Below are 20,473 nucleotides of genomic sequence, written 5' to 3'. Positions count from 1 at the left end.
GGGGATAAAACAGCAGCACAGAGGAGGGGTATAAAACAGCAGCACAGAGCTGGGGGATAAAACAGCAGCACAGATGAGGGAGATACAACAGCAGCACAGAGGAAGGGGATGCAACAGCAGCACAGAGAAGACGGATGCAACAGCAGCACAGAGAAGGGAGATACAACGCAGCACAGAGGAGGGGAATAAAATGCAGCACAGAGGAGGGGGTTAAAACAGCAGCACAGAAGAGGGAGATACAACAGCAGCACAGAGGAGGGGGATAAAACGCAGCACAGGAGGGGTATACAACAGCAGCACAGAGGAGGGGGATACAACAGCAGCACAGAGGAGGAGGATAAAACGCAGCACAGAGGAGGGGGATAAAACAGCAGCACAGAGGAGGGGGATAAAACAGCAGCACAGAGGAGGGGGATAAAACAGCAGCACAGAGGAGGGGGTAAAACAGCAGCACAGAGAAGACGGATGCAACAGCAGCACAGAGGAGGGAGATACAACGCAGCACAGAGGAGGAGAATAAAATGCAGCACAGAGGAGTGGGTTAAAACAGCAGCACAGAAGAGGGGGATACAACAGCAGCACAGAGGAGGGGGATAAAACGCAGCACAGGAGGGGGATACAACAGCAGCACAGAGGAGGGGGATAAAACAGCAGCACAGAGGAGGGGGATAAAACAGCAGCACAGAGGAGGGGGATAAAACAGCAGCACAGAGGAGGGGGGTAAAACAGCAGCACAGAGGAGGGGGGTAAAACAGCAGCACAGAGGAGGGGGGTAAAACAGCAGCACAGAGAAGACGGATGCAACAGCAGCACAGAGGAGGGAGATACAACGCAGCACAGAGGAGGAGAATAAAATGCAGCACAGAGGAGTGGGTTAAAACAGCAGCACAGAAGAGGGGGATACAACAGCAGCACAGAGGAGGGGGATAAAATGCAGCACAGGAGGGGGATACAACAGCAGCACAGAGGAGGGGGATAAAACAGCAGCACAGAGGAGGGGGATAAAACAGCAGCACAGAGGAGGGGGATAAAACAGCAGCACAGAGGAGGGGGGTAAAACAGCAGCACAGAGGAGGGGGGTAAAACAGCAGCACAGAGAAGGGGGATAAAACAGCATACTATTGGTGCATGTTCCTCAGCGAGCCGATCCGAAGTCGAAAAATGTACAACTAGAGAAGAAAATAGAAGCAGCACTTAGTGAAAATTGTCTGTTTATTCACCTGAAGGCTCTAATATGGGATGAAACACTGCGATGGCTAAATAAATGGAACAATTACAATGATTGCGGCTTCTACCTCCTTCTTTAGACCCTCATAAAATGTCTAAGGTTAGAGGTAATAATTGGCCCTTTCTTATAGCTGTGGTGAAGTTCTGGCTTGAGACCACTTAAAATATATTATTAGGTTATGATATGAGCATGTAATATTCCCGGCAGGCACCATCAGCAGAATACAAGCTGCCATCAGTCTCTTTTATTGGAATCATTACTGCTCGTAAAGAGAGAAATTCTTATAAAATCACAAGAGACTTCTTATAATTGATAACATTGAAAGGTACTCTAAAAGGGGTCTAAGGTAATTTACTAGTATAGTATGTTGGAAAACAAATTGCTGTCAGAGGCATTTTATGGAGCGTGTGGGCCACAATGCAAAAATTATACAGGGCCTTCTCTACTCCTGCTATTTGTCATTAAAAGGAACCTGTCTTGAAATTCACACTGTCTGAACCACGGGCAGCATGAATCAGAGCCTGGCTGCGTTATTGCAGCAGTGTATGTTTAAAGGATCATTTAGACGTTCGTGCATATCGGCCCGAGGTCAGCCAGCACTGGCTACTGGCCACAGCTCTCCCAACCCGATAGCCTCATGTATTTCTTTGAGGTTTTCCTGCTTGGGTCAGGAGATCTGCAACCAGTCTGTGCATTGCGGTTCAATCTTGGATCAATTTGCACGGACGTCTGAATGAATCTCCACTATGAATTTCTGCAACATTTCAGAAAAAAACAAAATCGGCCAGAGGCTGTGCGTTTCAGATGATTAGTCCGAGGTAGGTCCCAGGCGGCTTCTCCTTGCTTCGCTCCCCATGATTGACAGGTCTCTCTCTATACACATACATAGTGGGAGCCCTGTCAGTCTATGGGAGCGGGGTGGGGAGAAACTGACTTGAATTAGTCTTCTGAGATGCATAGACCACGGACGGCTTTTCAAATGATATTTTACTTGAAACACCGCACCCAGGCTCTAATTCATGCTGCCCGTTACTGCCGTCACTTCTGGAGGATGGCAGCATGTGGCAGTTTAGCTTTTAGATTGCTGAGACTAGTTGTCCCTTTCCTGTCCACCTGGGTTTTGCTGCAGTGAACTGGTATGTAATTAACCATGGGTGGGGACTCTCTTCTATCTAAACCCCAGGAGACCATCTCTGGCTGCCAGTTATTCAATTCAGCTAAGACCTGATCCCTCTGATCCATTGCTCCCATTTTCTAACCTTGGTTTGAATCTCAACCACCTGCTTGCTTTCTGATTTTGTCCCTGATATTGACACCGCATGACGACGCCTTTTGCCTCCCGCTTGCTCCACCGATCAGCAGCTGACTCTGTGGCCCCTGCCCAGGGGTCTCTGTGTTAGGGGGCAGACAGACGGCCTTATTTCTCGTGTGAGGATCGCATGGCAGTACAGAGACTGACACGGCACTTCTCCTGACCTGAGCGTGACAGCATGATAGATTTCTATATACACCCAACGAAGAAAAAATGCCAGGACCAAAATACATCCACATTGTTTAAAAAGATGTAAATTTTATTGAATAAAAAGACAAAAACAAATATTATAAGAATCCAACAACAGGTGTAATGATGCACAGAAAGGTGAGTGAGCAACAGAGATAGCCCAATACTATATATACTCTAATTAATTCTGTAGGTATAAAGTGACATAGTGCTCAATAAATCTCTGATCATATAAATAATACATCAAATATATATATATATATATATATATATATATACAGTAGAGACCAAAAGTTTGGACACACCTTCTCATTTAAAGATTTTTCTGTATTTTCTTGACTATGAAAATTGTACATTCACACTGAAGGCATCAAAACTATGAATTAACACATGTGGAATTATATACTTAACAAAAAAGTGTGAAACAACTGAAAATATGTCTTATATTCTAGGTTCTTCAAAGTAGCCACCTTTTGCTTTGATGACTGCTTTGCACACTCTTGGCATTCTCCTGATGAGCTTCAAGAGGTAGTCACCGGAAATGGTCTTCCAACAATCTTGAAGGAGTTCCCAGAGATGCTTAGCACTTGTTGGCCCTTTTGCCTTCACTCTGCGGTCCAGCTCACCCCAAACCATCTCGATTGGGTTCAGGTCTGATGACTGTGGAGGCCAGGTCATCTGGCGTAGCACCCCATCACTCTCCTTCTTGGTCAAATAGCCCTTACACAGCCTGGAGGTGTGGTTGGGGTCATTGTCCTGTTGAAAAATAAATGATGGTCCAACTAAACGCAAACCGGATGGAATAGCATGCCACTGCAAGATGCTGTGGTAGCCATGCTGGTTCAGTATGCCTTCAATTTTGAATAAATCCCCAACAGTGTCACCAGCAAAGCACCCCCACACCACCACACCTCCTTCTCCTTGCTTCACGGTGGGAACCAGGCATGTAGAGTCCATCCATTCACCTTTTCTGCGTCGCACAAAGACACGGTGGTTGGAACCAAAGATCTCAAATTTGGACTCATCAGACCAAAGCACAGATTTCCACTGGTCTAATGTCCATTCCTTGTGTTCTTTAGCCCAAACAAGTCTCTTCTGCTTGTTGCCTGTCCTTAGCAGTGGTTTCCTAGCAGCTATTTTACCATGAAGGCCTGCTGCACAAAGTCTCCTCTTAACAGTTGTTGTAGAGATGTGTCTGCTGCTAGAACTCTGTGTGGCATTGACCTGGTCTCTAATCTGAGCTGCTGTTAACCTGCGATTTCTGAGGCTGGTGACTCGGATAAACTTATCCTCAGAAGCAGAGGTGACTCTTGGTCTTCCTTTCCTGGGGTGGTCCTCATGTGAGCCAGTTTCTTTTTTGCAACTGCACTTGGGGACACTTTCAAAGTTTGCCCAATTTTTCGGACTGACTGACCTTCATTTCTTAAAGTGATGATGGCCACTCGTTTTTCTTTACTTAGCTGCTTTTTTCTTGCCATAATACAAATTCTAACAGTCTATTCAGTAAGACTATCAGCTGTGCATCCACCAGACTTCTGCACAACACAACTGATGGTCCCAACCCCATTTATAAGTCAAGAAATCCCACTTATTATACCTGACAGGGCACACCTGTGAAGTGAAAACTATTTCCAGTGACAACCTCTTGAAGCTCATCTAGAGAATGCCATGAGTATGCAAAGCAGTCATCAAAGCAAAAGGTGGCTACTTTGAAGAACCTAGAATATAAGACATATTTTCAGTTGTTTCACACTTTTTTGTTAAGTATATAATTCCACATGTGTTAATTCATAGTTTCGATGCCTTCAGTGTGAATGTACAATTTTCATAGTCATGAAAATACAGAAAAATCTTTAAATGAGAAGGTGTGTCCAAACTTTTGGTCTGTACTATATATATATATATATATATATATATATATATATATATATAAAAAGAAAAGACAATATATGTGTACACTCAAAGTGAGTATATAATCAACATAATCATAAATATATCTGTGGATTAAACCTACATAGATAATTGGGTACTATCCCTCAACCTTAAGCATATAAACAATCCATGAATATAGAGTAATATAGTCACTGCTCACTCACCAACAACCCAATGCGCATTTCGCAATATTATTATTATTTTATTATTATTATTTATTATTATAGCGCCATTTATTCCATAGCGCTTTACATGTGATCGGGGTATACATAGCAAAAACATTTACATAATCTTAACAAAACGAGTCAGCGACTGGTACAGGAGGAGCGAGGACCCTGCCCGCGAGGGCTCACAGTCTACAAGGGATGGGTGAGGAGACAGTAGGTGGGGGGTAGAGGAGGTCATGCAGTAATGTGGTGGAGCGGTGGTTACTGCAGGTTGTAGGCTTGTCGGAAGAGGTGGGTCTTCAGGTTTCTTTTGAAGGCTTCCATGGTAGGCGAGAGTCTGATATGTTGGGGTAGAGAGTTCCAGAGTAAGGAGGATGCGCGGGAGAAATCTTGTATGCGATTGTGGGAAGAGGAGATAAGAGGGGAGTAGAGAAGGAGATCTTGTGAGGATCGGAGGTTGCGTGCAAGTAAGTACCGGGAGACTAGGTCACAGATATATGGAGGAGACAGGTTGTGGATGGCTTTGTATGCAATGGTTAGGGTTTTGAACTGGAGTCTCTGGGCAATGGGGAGCCAGTGAAGGGATTGACAGAGGGGAGAGGCCGGGGAATAGCGGAGGGACAGGTGGATTAGTCGAGCAGCAGAATTTAGGATAGATTGGAGGGGCGCAAGATTGTTGGAAGGGAGGCCACAGAGCAGAAGGTTGCAGTAGTCAAGGTGGGAGATGATGAGGGCATGCACTAGTGTTTTTGCAGAGTCTTTGCTGAGGAATGCACGGATCCGGGAGATGTTTTTGAGTTGGAGTCGGCAGGAAGTGGAAAGGGCTTGGATATGTGGTTTGAAGGATAGATCAGAGTCCAGGGTTACCCCAAGGCAGCGAGCTTGTGGGACTGGGGAGAGTGAACAGCCATTGACGTTGATGGATAGGTCAGATGGGGGGGATGAATGAGAGGGTGGAAAGATGATGAACTCTGTTTTATCCATGTTGAGTTTTAGAAATCTGGCAGAGAAGAAGGATGAGATAGCGGACAGACATTGTGGGATTTTGGTTAGTAGGGAGGAGATATCGGGTCCAGAGAGGTAGATCTGTGTGTCATCAGCATAGAGGTGATACTGAAAGCCGTAAGACTCTATGTGCTGTCCCAGGCCAAAGGTGTAGATGGAGAAGAGCAGAGGTCCTAGAACTGAACCTTGGGGGACACCGACAGATAGGGGGCGAGATGTGGAGGTGGTGCGTGAGTGGGAGACGCTGAATGTCCTGTCTGTTAAGTATCAGGAGATCCAAGATAGGGCCAAGTCCATGATGCCAAGAGATGAGAGAATCTGTAGTAAGAGGGAATGGTCCACTGTGTCGAAGGCAGATTACAAGTCCAGAAGGAGGAGGATGGAGTAGTGTCGCTTGGATTTGGCGGTTAGTAGGTCGTTGGTGACTTTGGTCAGGGCAGTTTCAGTCGAGTGATGCCTTCGGAAGCCAGATTGTAGGCGGTCGAAGAGGGAACAGGAGGAGAGGTGGGAGGACAGTTCAAGGTGGACATGTTGTTCTAGTAGTTTTGAGGCAAAGGGGAGAAGTGATATGGGGCGGTAGCTAGTCAGAGAGGATGGGTCAAGGGAGGGCTTTTTGAGGATGGGTGTGATTGCGGCATGTTTGAAACATGAGGGGAAGACACCGGTTGTTAGTGACATGTTGAAGAGGTGGGTTAGGGTTGGGATGAAGACTGTGGTAAGGTTAGGGATGAGGTGGGATGGGATTGGGTCAAGTTCGCTGGTGGTGAGGTGTGATTTGGAAAGTAAAGAGGAGACTTGACCTTCTGTAAGGGTGGAAAAGTGGGGTTTGGAGGAGGAAGGTTGAGTAGATATGAGGAGGGGTTGTGCGGACTTTAGGCAAAAGCTTTGTCTGATGGTGTCAATCTTCTGCTTGAAGAATGAGGCAAAGTCTTCGGCTGAGATGAGAGAAGATGGAGGAGGTGCTGGGGGACGAAGGAGAGAATTGAAAGTGTTAAATAGCTGTTTAGGGTTGTGAGACAGGGACGATATGAGAGATGAGAGGTATGTTTGTTTTGCTTTAGTGAGTGCGGACTTGAAAATAGTGAGGGATTGTTTGAATGCGATGAAGTGCTCGATGGAGTGAGACCTTTTCCATCTCCACTCCACAACCCTGGAGGCCAGTCGCAGTTCTTTAGTAAGTTTGGTGTGCCAGGGTTGCCTGTTGATTGTGCGAGATTTGGTATGTGTGAGAGGGGCAATCGAGTCGAGAGCTGAAGCTATTGTGGTGTTATATGAAGCGGCAGCAATATCTGAAATCTGCGTTGTGTAAGGAATTTATGTCTGTAAGAGGGAGGAGGGATTCAGAGAGTGAGTGTAAGTCAAGGTGTTTGAAGTTTCTGCGAGTGTGTGTAAGTTTGTGGAGTTGGGATTGTGCACCTGGAGAGGAGAGAGTAGAGAATGTGAGGAGGTTATGGTCAGAGAGAGGGAGAGGTGAGTTAGAGAGGTTAGATTTGGAACAGAGGCGGGTGAAGATTAGGTCCAGTGTGTGGCCATCTTTATGAGTATCTGCAGAAGACCATTGAGCAAGGCTGAAGGAGGAAGTGAGGGATAGGAACTTAGAGACAGATGAGTGGGAAGTGTCAATGGGGATGTTGAAGTCGCCCATGATGATAGTGGGGATGTCAGCGGAAAGGAAGTGAAGCAGCCAGGTGGTGAAGTGGTCTAAGAAAGTGGTGGCTAGCCCTGGGGTTCGGTAAATGACGGCCAGTTGGAGGTCAGAGGGGGAATAGATGCGCACACAGTGCACCTCAAAAGAGGAGAGTGTAACGGAGGGTGGCAGTGATATTTCGGTGAAAGCGCAGGTATCTGACAGGAGAAAACCTACGCCTCCACCATGTTTGCCGTTGGGGCGGGGGGTGTGAGAAAGGTGAAATCTGCCATATGAAAGTGCAGCTGGGGAAGCTGTGTCAGAAGGGGTGAGCCAGGTTTCGGTGATGGCGAGGAAGGAAAGTTTGTTAGTAATGAAAAGGTCGTGGATGTAGGAAAGTTTATTGCAGATGGAGCGAGCGTTCCATAGAGCTCCTGTTAGTGCAACTGAGGAAGTGGGGATTAGTTGGATGGGTATGTGGTTAGAAGGGTTGCGACAGTTTGTGGAAGGTCGTGGATAGGAGGTAGAAGTAACTGTGGGGATATGGCGAGGAGGACCAGGATTTGGAGAGATATCTCCAGCAGTGAGGAGGAGCAGAGAAAGTGTTAGCAGGTGGGAGCAAGAGAGAGCATGAGGTGGCTGTCTGTGTTTGGAGATCCAGGATTGAATGTTGAGGAATAATTCGGAGGAGGAGGTGAGATGAATGGGGAGGATGGAGGGAGAGATGAAGAGTTTCTTACTACAGTAGGTGTAGGGATTTGAGGGGTTACTAGAAAGTGGAGGACTATAGAGGAAAAAGTGAGAGCTAACAGAAACACAGTTAAAAGAGAGTAAGTGGTCAAAGTGTTGGTTACCTGACTCCTGCCCTGACTAACTGCCTCTGAAATAACTGCCACTTAACTCCAAAGCCACTTTGCACAAGAAGACGCGTGCACAACCCAGCACGCGTGCACCCCTTAAGGAGCTTCTAAATATACAGGGCACACTAAACTATCAGGTGAGGGGCAAGCAATAGCTTCATCAGGGTGCTTGGGCTGTTGGACTCCGGGAGTCTAGTGACCTTGATCAGAGCAACCCTTCCCCACCAGTTGATCCCTTCCTAAACCGTGGGCGTCCGGTGCATCCATGGTGACGCCAAGGACTATCCCGTGACCACAGTTACAGTGGGGACAGACTGTGGTGCCCAGTCCCATGAAGTCGGGGTAGTGAAGGACCTGATACACCCCGTTATATTGGGCCGTGATTTTTCCTTATTTTGGGACTTGTGGGGTAAGGGAGCTGGACTAAGTAGCGTGGGGAAAAGCCAGGTCCTTGGAGAAGAACCCCCGACGAAGTCTCAGATGGAGGAGTTCCCACTGTGCGTCCTTGTCGGTGACGAGGGTGAGACGGTGACCAAGGAGCCTGACCTTCCTGAGTTTTATATGTCCGGAGAGAACTTTGGGACTGCTCAAGTTCGAGTCCTGACCTTAAAGGGGGCGTTCGACCAGGTTACTGTATGTAATGGGGTTGCCCAAGAGCCGGGAGCCGACACCAGATTCCCCCACTTTCCTGTGCAGGGGGAGTTGCTATATCGGGTGGCCAAACTAAGGGGCGGTGAGATAGTGGAACAGCTGTTAGTGCAAGAGCAAGTTCCTCGCCAAATGGCAAGGTCCGTACGAGATGGTGTAGAAAGTCAGCGAGGTTAATTATAAAGTCCACCAGCCTGGCTGAAGAAAGCCGCATCAAATATATCATGTAAATTTGCTCAAGCCGTGGCGGGACCATGATCCTGTGGAAACTCCTTACCTGGGAGCCGCACCAGAAGGCAAGATGGAGGAGGTCACTATTGCCGAGACTATCACCGGCCCAGAAGCAACAGTGTCGAGAATTACTACAGCGGAATCGGGAGCTGTTCTCAGAGTTGCCAGGGCATACTCAAGTGGTAGAGCCGTACGTACGAGTGAATCTGAAGCCGTATCGGATTCCGGAAGCATGCCGGGAGGTGATCTCGGCTGAGGTGAAGAGGATGTTAGACCTCGGGGTAATAGAGGAGTCAAAGAGTAGGTGGTCGAGCCCAATCGTCCTCGTGCCAAAACCCAATGGAGAGTGGAGGTTTTGTAATGACTACCGCCGGCTGAATGAGGTATCCAAGTGTGACGCGTACCCGATGCCCCGCGTCGACGAACTCATCGAGAGGCTCCGGCGAGGTACATCACCACTCTTGACCTGACAAAGGGCTGCTGGCAGATCCCCATGTCCCAGACGGCTAAGGAGAAGACGGCTTTCTCAACACCTGATTGGTGTTTTCAATACACATGGATGCCGTTCGGACTACAGGGGGCCCCAGCCGCTTTCCAGAGGGCTATGGATCGGATCCTAGCCCCACATAAGAAGTATGCCGCAGCCTACCTATACTGTGAAGATACGAGATGTGCAGCATCTGAAACAACGGATACTAGAAGCCTGTGCTAGCATTTCTTCTGCGGTGTTGCTATCAGTGTGTCAAGAGTGAGAGAAGAGGGTTGCATTGACAATCCAACACAATGGGCAACACTTACGTTAAAGTTACGTTAAAACCAAGCACGCCATAGTTTTTCTTATGAAATTCTCAATAAGTTTGATGTGTCACATGACCCTCTTCCCATTGAAAAAAATAAAGTTGGATCCAAAATCGTCGACTTCAAAATGGCCACCATGGTCACCACCCATCTGGGAAAGTTTTCCCCCTCCCATATACTAATGTGCCACAAACAGGAAGTTGATATCACCAACCATTCCCATTTAATTTAGGTGTATCCATATAAATGGCCCACCCTGTACCTATCGTCTCATGGGTAAAATAACTGTATGACACCATAATGCGTGGAATATGTAACATGGGGAGAATTTATACACCTGGCTATTGTGTTCTGGGTGAGGTTTAATGGATTGTAATTTGCAGAAATTTGAAAATCTATTGCAGGATTTCCAATGAATTTGCTACATACCTTTTACATATGGTGTTAGTCATTCTGCTTGAACCTTGGTGACCATGGCAACATGGTACATGTGCATATAGCCTTCATATATTCATATATATTATATACTGTAGCATTTTTCCTTCAGTTCTATTTTTGCATCTGAACAACGTTTTCTTTGTTTATTTGGTGCTTTTTGATCTATCAGATGTACGTGTTATTTTCCTTTACAATGTGTGCGGAATTATTAGGCAATTTGTATTTTTGCTGTCGGTCAATGCAAAAGGTTACAAAAACTGAATATTTAAGAACATAAATGTAAGGTTTTGTTTTTCTTAGGAGAATATCCATGTGTCCAGAATTATTATGCAGCTAGATGAAAAACGTAAATTTTCCCATCTCAATTGTTTATTTTCATCTGTTACCGTGAGAATAATAACCAAACTCAAAATGTACAAAAATACATTTTTGACATTTCAAAAAAAATATCAGTGACCAATGTAGTAATATAGCTGACCTTCTTTTAAATAACAGCCATAATCCTTCCATCCATGGACTCTGTTTCTTAATCTGTTGACAATCAACTTTTTGGGCCGCACAAACCACAGCCTCCCAGACACTGATCAGAGAGGTGACTGTTTTTCTGCACCATAAATCTCCTGTTTAAGAAGGGCCCACAAGTTCTCAGTAGGTTTTAGCTCCGGAGAGGAACGGGCCGGTCATTATTCGTTCATCTTTACTGACAGCCGAGCAGTGGAGACTTTGATGCTGTGATGGAGCATTGTCCTAATAAAAATCATGGTTTACTTGAAAGATGTAGACTTCTTACTGTACCACTGCTTGAAGAAAGGGTCTTCTGAAAACTAGCATTAGGTTTGGGAGTTGATTTTGAGTCCATCTTCAACCCAAGAGGGTACAACTAGCTCATCATTAATAATCCCAGCCCCTAGCAGTACCCCATCTCCACCTTGCTGGCGTCTGAGTAGAAGTGGAGGTCTGTGCCCGTTACTGATCCAACCACAGGCCCACCCATCTGGTCCGTCAAGAGTCACTCTCATCTCATCAGTTCATAAAACCTATGAACAATCTGTCTTCAGATATTTCGTAGCTCAGTCTTGACGTTTCCCCTTCTGTGACTTGTGGTGGTCAGGTTCAGCCTCCTCACCTCGGCCATGTCTTTGAGCACTGAACATGTTGTACTTGCATCTAGCTCATTGGTGGTTGGGTGTCTGCCTCCTCACCTCAGCCATGTCTCTGAGCACTGAACACCTTGTACTTCTGTGTCTTGCTCAGTGATGGTTGGGTGTCAGCCTCCTCACCTCAGTCATGTCTCTGAGCACTGAACACCTTGTACGTCTGTGTCTTGCTCAGTGGTGGTTGGGTGTCTGCCTCCTCACCTCAGCCATGTCTCTGAGCACTGAACACCTTGTACGTCTGTGTCTTGCTCAGTGGTGGTCAGATTCAGCCTCCTTTACCTCGGCCATGTCTCTGAGCACTGAACACCTTGTACTTCTGTGTCTTGCTCAGTGGTGTTCAGGTTCAGCCTCCTCACCTCAGCCGTGTCTCTGAGCACTGAACACCTTGTACGTCTGTGTCTTGCTCAGTGGTGGTCAGGTTTAGCCTCCCTACCTCAGCCATGTCTCTGAGCACTGAACACCTTGTACTTCTGTGTCTTGCTCAGTGGTGGTCAGGTTCAGCCTCCCTTACCTCGGCCATGTCTCTGAGCAATGAACACCTTGTACGTCTGTGTCTTGCTCAGTGGTGGTTGGGTGTCTGCCTCCTCACCTCAGCCATCTCTCTGAGCACTGAACACCTTGTACGTCTGTGTCTTGCTCAGTGATGGTCAGGTTCAGCCTCCTCACCTCAGCCATGTCTCTGAGCACTGAACACCTTGATTTTCTGTGTCTTGCTCAGTGGTGGTTGGGTGTCTGCCTCCTCACCTCAGCCATGTCTCTGAGCACTGAACACCTTGTACGTCTGTGTCTTGCTCAGTGATGGTTGTGTTATGTTCTGCTACCAGAGCTAAGGAAAGAGAGGAGATCTGTCCCTACGATAGAACTCAGCTTGATCCCTACGATGTAACAGGGAACCTGATCCTGCGATCAGACCTGCTAAAGTCCTCAGCTAGTCTGTACGGAGACCTATAGATGTGGGGAAGGAATCCCTACAAGTACTAGGGACTGGGAGCAAAATGGACACCTCCTAACAGAAATAGTAGCAGACAGACAAACAAACAAAATATATAGAACACAGAGGTCCGAAGACCAAGCAAACTAACAGAGTTAGATACTGAGCACAGGCTAGCTAAAGAGTAGTAATACAATGAAGTCCAGCAAAGCCAGAAGGGCGGAGCAGGACTAAATAGGCCAACAAGGTCATGTGACCAGCAATAGAAAAAACCTAAGAGCAAGGTTCTAACAGTACCCCCCCTTCTAAGAGGATCCTCCGGATCCCCTAGGACCAGGCTTATCAGGAAATCTCCTGTGAAACGCTCTGATAAGTCTGGACGCGGAAACATCATCCGACCTCACCCATGAGTTATCCTCGGGTCCGAAACCTTTCCAGGCCACGAGATACTGCAAACTACCTCTATACCGTCTAGAATTAAGGATGCGAGAAATTTCATATTCCCCGTCCTCCACCACCGGAGGAACAGAGGCAGAGGCGTCACAATCCGACACAACAGCTTTTTTCAACAGAGAGACATGAAACACCGGATTAATTCTCCAGGAGGTAGGAACCTCCAACCTAACAGCAGATTGGTTGACAACCTGAAGCACCTTAAAGGGCCCTACAAACTTGGGACCCAATTTCTTAGAAGGAATCCTCAACCGCAGATTCCTAGAGGACAACCAAACCATGTCACCAACAGCGAACAAAACCTCCTGTCGTTTCCTATCAAAGTAGTCTTTAGATTTTCTGTTAGCCTCCTGAAGATTACCACGCACATCCGTCCAAACTCTCTCCAAATCGCCGGAAAAATTCTCCTCCTCAGGCACGGCAGATACCAACTTGGAGAACGACCCAAACGACGGATGTCTCCCAGAACAACAAAAAAAAGGCGAACAACCAGCAGAAGAAGATGTATGATTGTTCAGAGCAAATTCAGCAAGTGGCAGAAACTCAGACCACCCCTCTTGATTGTCTGCCACAAAACAACGCAAGAACTGCTCAACATCCTGGTTTTTCCTTTCTGTCTGGCCATTAGATTCAGGATGATATCCGGATGAGAACGACAAATGAACTCCCAACCTGTCACAAAAGGCGCGCCAAAAACGAGCCACGAACTGAGGTCCCCTATCAGAAACAATGTCAGTAGGAACGCCATGAAGTCTGACAATTTCCTTGACAAAGGCCTTAGCGAGAGTCTTAGCGCAGGGCAGTTTGACGAAGGGAACCAAGTGACACATCTTGCTAAAACGGTCCACGACCACCCAGATGACAGTAAAACCCTCAGAGGGGGGAAGGTCAGTTATAAAGTCCATAGCCAAATGTGTCCAAGGAGCACTGGGAACCTCCAGAGGGCAAAGTAACCCCGCAGAAGGAGTATGTGAGGACTTAGATCTAGCACATATAGTACATTGACGCACCCACTTAATGACTTCCTTCTGCCATCCAGGCCACCAAAAACTGCGACCCACCAGTCTCTTGGTCTCAGAGATTCCGGGATGACCTGCCAACCGAGATTCGTGACACTCAACAAACAAATCTCTCCTAAAGGTCCCAGGCACAAACAACCTCCCATGGGGAGTGTTAGATGGGGCATTCTCCTGTGCTTTAAGAATCTCATCTTCCAAAACGGAGTCCAAAGCAGCTATCACAACACCTTCTTGTAAAATGTTCTCCTCTTTCTCAGCACCGACTATGGGAGAAAAACTGCGAGACAAGGCATCCGCCTTAACATTCTTAGTACCTGGGATGTAAGTAACGGAAAAATTAAACCGCGAGAAAAACAGTGCCCACCTAGCCTGACGGGCATTCAGGCGCTTGGCAGCATCAAGATATATCAGATTTTTATGATCCGTAAAAACCTGAACGGGAAATTCAGCACCTTCCAAGAGGTGGCGCCAGTGTTCAAATGCGAGTTTAATAGCCAATAATTCCCGATTACCAATATCGTAATTCAGTTCAGTCTCCGAAAAATTTTTTGAAAAAAAGGCACAGGGATGTACTCCATCCCCGTTATCCTGAGACAATACTGCGCCAACCCCCACAGAGGAAGCATCAACCTCAACCAAAAACGACTTAGTCACATCAGGCTGCATAAGGATGGGAGCAGAGGTGAACCTCTCCTTGAGATACACAAAAGCTTCAATGGCCTCAGAAGTCCACTGAACCGCATCAGCACCTTTCCTGGTGAGATCGGTCAGAGGTTTGACAATAATAGAAAAATTTTTAATGAATTTTCTATAATAATTGGCGAAACCCAAAAACCTCTGTATCGATTTCAAACCAATAGGCCTATGCCATTCCTGCACAGCTTGAACTTTCACCGGGTCCATCTCAAAACCTTCACTGGAGATAATGTAGCCCAAAAAACTAATTCTCTGTACAGCGAACTCACATTTCTCCAGCTTAGCAAAAAGCAAATTGTCCATTAATAACTGTAGTACCTCACGTACGCTCCGCCAATGAGACTCCAGATCCGGCGAATAAATCAAAATGTCATCCAAATACACAACCACATTTTTGCCAAAGGTCTAAGGATGTCATTAATAAGATTCTGAAAAAATGCAGGAGCATTAGTAAGACCAAAAGGCATAACCAGATTCTCAAAATGACCCACAGGAGTGTTAAAAGCAGTCTTTCATTCGTCACCCTCCTTCATGCGCAACAGATTGTATGCCCCCCGAAGGTCAATTTTAGAGAACCACTTGGCCCCCACTAACTGGTTAAACAGATCAGGAATCAATGGCAGTGGGTAAGGATTGCGTACAGTAATTTTGTTAATCTCACGAAAATCCAGACAAGGACGTAAACCGCCGTCCTTTTTTTTTACAAAAAAAAAATCCAACCGCCACAGGAGACTTAGAGGGCCTAATGTGACCGCGGCCAAACTTGTCTGTATGTATTCCTCCAAAGCCTTTCTCTCAGGAATAGTAAGGTTAAATAAACAACTTTTAGGAAGAGTCGCTCCAGGGACAAATTCAATAGTACAATCATAGTCTCTATGGGGAGGCAAAACCTGCGATTCCTTCTCAGAAAAAACTCTCCAAAAATCCTGAATAGGAACAGGCAATTCCCCCCTATCCACAGCTGCAATACGCCCGTTACAACACTTGTCATAACATTTATGGCTCCAGGATTTAATTTCATTGGTAGACCAATCCAGTACAGGATTGTGCAATTTTAACCAGGGCAATCCCAACACCACCGGAGAAGGCAAGTTATTCAAAACTACCAAATCCAATTTCTCATGGTGAACACCATTAATAGTGAGAGGAAATTCACAGACCTTGAGAGTAACATTCTTCAAAGGGGAGCCATCCACAGAAACCACAGCAATGGGGGATGACAAAGTTTCGGGTTTTAAATTGAGTTTTCCAAGAATCCCCCATCAATTACATTCAGAGTAGACCCACAATCGACAAACACCCGAAATTCCATTAATTTTTTCTGAGCAATAGTGGAAGCAGCTAAAAATACACCCTTGGAATTTAAACAGGCAATACGGGCATGACTGACCATTTTTTTTTCTTTCTTCATACGAAGCACACAGCTTTTAATGAAATGACCAGAATTTCCGCAATAGAAACACAAACCTTCAGGAAATCTGCGGTCCTTTTCTTGAGAGCGAGGTGCCATCGCTCCAATCTCCATCGGCTCTCCACTGTCAGTACACACATTCTCATGACCAGAAACTGACATAGCAGAGGATTTGCTCTCATTAACCCTTGCACGCAGTCTCCTATCCACCCGTATAGCTAATTGCATAGCCTGTTGCAAATCTTCAGGTGTGGGATAAGCAATTAGCAGGTCTTTAACCCTTTCACTAAGCCCAGCAAGAAACAGACTCTTCAGAGCAGAATCGTTCCACCCTATTTGAGTAGACCACCGACGGAAATGAGTACAATATTTTTCCACATTACCTGATCCCTGTCTCAAACGTCTCAACTCAGTCTCAGCAGATGAGACACGGTCAGGATCATCATATAATAGCCCCAAAGCAGAAAAAAAACTATCCACTGATCTAAAGCATGTATCACTAGGTTGCAAAGAAAAGGCCCACTCCTGAGGCTCTTTGCGCAAAAGTGACATTATGAACCCTATGCGCTGGGATTCATCCCCAGAGGACCTGGGTCTCAAACGAAAATACAATAAGCAAGCATTTTTAAATGAAAAAAATTCTTGGTGTTCACCAAAAAATAAATCAGGCAAACGTACCTTAGGCTCCAAGAAATGTGCTCCAGGACAGTTACTCACGTGCTGATGGAGCTCGGCCACCTCCAAAGAGAGTCCCTGCAGGCGTTTAGCCAAATCCAGAACCGACACCATGATGGAACAGAAAAATCTTTCCTTAGAGAATTTGCAGGCTGGACTTACTGTTATGTTCTGCTACCAGAGCTAAGGAAAGAGAGGAGATCTGTCCCTACGATAGAACTCAGCTTGATCCCTACGATGTAACAGGGAACCTGATCCTGCGATCAGACCTGCTAAAGTCCTCAGCTAGTCTGTACGGAGACCTATAGATGTGGGGAAGGAATCCCTACAAGTACTAGGGACTGGGAGCAAAATGGACACCTCCTAACAGAAATAGTAGCAGACAGACAAACAAACAAAATATATAGAACACAGAGGTCCGAAGACCAAGCAAACTAACAGAGTTAGATACTGAGCACAGGCTAGCTAAAGAGTAGTAATACAATGGAGTCCAGCAAAGCCAGAAGGGCGGAGCAGGACTAAATAGGCCAACAAGGTCATGTGACCAGGAATAGAAGAAACCTAAGAGCAAGGTTCTAACAGGTTGGGTGTCAGCCTCCTCACCTCAGCCATGTCTCTGAGCACTGAACACCTTGTACGTCTGTGTCTTGCTCAGTGGTGGTTGGGTGTCTGCCTCCCTACCTCGGCCATATCTCTGAGCACTCAACACCTTGTACATCTGTGTCTTGCTCAGTGGTGGTTGGGTGTCAGCCTCCTCACCTCAGCCATGTCTCTGAGCACTGAACACCTTGTACGTCTGTGTCTTGCTCAGTGATGGTCAGGTTCAGCCTCCTCACCTCAGCCATGTCTCTGAGCACTGAACACCTTGTACGTCTGTGTCTTGCTCAGTGGTGGTTTGGTGTCTGCCTCCTCACCTCAGCCATGTCTCTGAGCACTGAACACATTGTACGTCTGTGTCTTGCTCAGTGGTGGTTGGGTGTCAGCCTCCTCACCTCAGCCATGTCTCTGAGCACTGAACACATTGTACGTCTGTGTCTTGCTCAGTGATGGTTGGGTGTCAGCCTCCTCACCTCAGCCATGTCTCTGAGCACTGAACACCTTGTACGTCTGTGTCTTGCTCAGTGGTGGTCCGGCTCAGCCTCCTCACTTTGGCTGTGTCTCTGGGCACTTGAACACCTTGTACTTCTGTGACTTGTGGTGGTCAGGTTCAGCCTCCCTACCTCAGCCGTGTCTCTGAGCACTGAACACCTTGTACGTCTGTGTCTTGCTCAGTGGTGGTCGGGCTCAGCCTCCTCACTTTGGCTGTGTCTCTGGGCACTTGAACACCTTGTACTTCTGTGACTTGTGGTGGTCAGGCTCAGCCTCCCTACCTCGGCCATGTCTCTGAGCACTGAACACCTTGTACTTCTGTGACTTGTGGTGGTCAAGCTCAGCCTCCCTACCTCGGCCATGTCTCTGAGCACTGAACACCTTGTACGTCTGTGTCTTGCTCAGTGGTGGTTGGGTGTCAGCCTCCTCACCTCAGCCGTGTCTCTGAGCACTGAACACATTGTACGTCTGTGTCTTGCTCAGTGGTGGTCGGGCTCAGCCTCCTCACTTTGGCTGTGTCTCTGGGCACTTGAACACCTTGTACTTATGGGCCTCCAGGGAGGCTGCAGTTCTGGAATATGACAGCACTGGAGGATAATGGCTTCCTGGTCCCTTCACAGCGGATTCTTTTCACATCTTTGGCAGGTAATATGCATTTTTTTTCTCAGTGCATTTTTTTTGAGAAAAAAAATGAACTTTTTAGAATTTACCAAATGGCTGCAATGAAACAAAGAGTGAAAAATTTAAAGGGGTCTGAATACTTTTCGTACCCACTGTGTTTATTTTACTCACTTATATAGCGCCATTAATTCCACAGTGCTTTACAGACATCATCACTGTCCCCATTGGGGCTCACAATCTACATTCCCTATCAGTATGTCTTTGGAGTGTGGGAGGAAACTGGAGATCCTGGAGGAAACCCACGCAAACATGGGAAGAACATACAAACTCCTTGCAGGTGTTGTCCTTGGTGGGATTTGAACCCAGGACCCCAGCGAGGAGACGGTAATGTCGGATTCACTAAACCAGTTCAAGCGGGGACTGGATGCATTTCTAGATACCAGGCAGATTTCTGCATATACTTAAAAATAAAATAAAATAGTAGGTTGATACAGGGATTTATTCTGACTGCTGGTTTCAGAGTCGGGAGGGAATTTTTCCTCAGGTGAAGATTGGCTAAATCATTTGGGGTTTTTGCCCTCCTCTGGATCAACTTTAGCAATTACAGAACTAACAGGTCGAACTTGATGGACGCAAGTCTTTATTCGGCTTTACTAACTATGTATATGTAACTATGTATGTATAAAGCTGCAGTGCTAACCACTGAGCCACCATGCTGCCCTAATACAGTACTACTTATTGGCACAAAATAGGACCTTGACCTTTTTTTTACAACAATAAGCTGTCGCAAATAGTTGTAGAGATAAAAATCTTTTTTATGTCTACAGCTCCTATGCAGAACTATGTGTCTTCCTTGTTTTGGACTGCTGGATTAGACTATACAAGGGTAGTTTAGTGGTCTATAGGTAGCCACATAGATCGCATATTAGCTGTAGGCATAACATAGTAAGATCATATTGATAAAGATTAATTTAAAAGTTTTATCCTTTTTATGTTAGATGCAATCGATTGCAAAATGTAAATCTGCTGACACATTTGCCAACTTATAAAGTAAACTTCCTTTCTGGTTCTGTACTAGATGGTCGTATGGTCGTGAGATGACTGTCATCTGTTGGTGATCAATCCTGTATATTTTTTTAATAACTTTTATAAAGCTGACCAGCAGCTTGATACCACTGGATTAGTTTTCATTTTTCATTTCCCAGAAGGTGTTATACACCTGTCCTGGGTATTCCAGGCACTGCTTCCTTCCTCTGCATCCGCTGCCCTCTGTTGTGCTCCACGTTGGGTTTTGCAAGTTGCCAGGCATGGCTCAATTACATCTTCTCCCTAGGTCTATTTAAGGCCCGTTTAAACACATACCTGTGTCTTGGGATTGAGACTCTAGCCCTCTATGTTTGGTCTGCTCCACTTTCTGTGTGTACTGTGTTTACTTGCTTCCATTCCTGCTAGGTTACACTTCATCCGTCTGTCACAGGTGTGTCAGATGTGACAGACAGTCACCCTGCAGTTGGTTGCAGAAGATCTCTTCTTTTGGCATTACAGACACCTTCTTAGCTGTTTCACTCTAGGACCCAGCGGCTAGTCTACCTCCTTCTTGCTAATTGACACCCTGGCCTGGGTGTTTAAATAGTTTCACTTTGCAGCAGGAAGGTGCCAGTGATACTCACATGTTTCCTTGTGAACGCTTGGAGCTCTCAGACTGCTATCTTCCTCTGTGGTGCTAGGAGGATGATTGGAGTTATCTCTATGAAGTCGGCTAAAGCTAAGCTACTTTCCCCCGTGTTTGTCTCCCTTGTTGTCTTTAGTCATTAGTGGGGATCGACTAGTGTTCACTGCCTCTTCCCTATCCAGGGCCAAGCGCTAGGGAAATACAGGGTTTAGGTTCGCGTGTGGCAGTTGGTGAGGAACCAATATAGGGACGTTAGTGGAGACAGGGTGATATCAGATTAGCCTAGGAGGTCTCCACTCCCCCCTTTCCCTAGA

Source organism: Phyllobates terribilis, unplaced genomic scaffold, assembly GCF_046119375.1.
Source record: "Phyllobates terribilis strain yellow unplaced genomic scaffold, ASM4611937v1 Scaffold_7__3_contigs__length_470593459, whole genome shotgun sequence".
Classification (NCBI taxonomy): domain Eukaryota; kingdom Metazoa; phylum Chordata; class Amphibia; order Anura; family Dendrobatidae; genus Phyllobates; species Phyllobates terribilis.
This window is presented reverse-complemented; position numbering follows the sequence as displayed.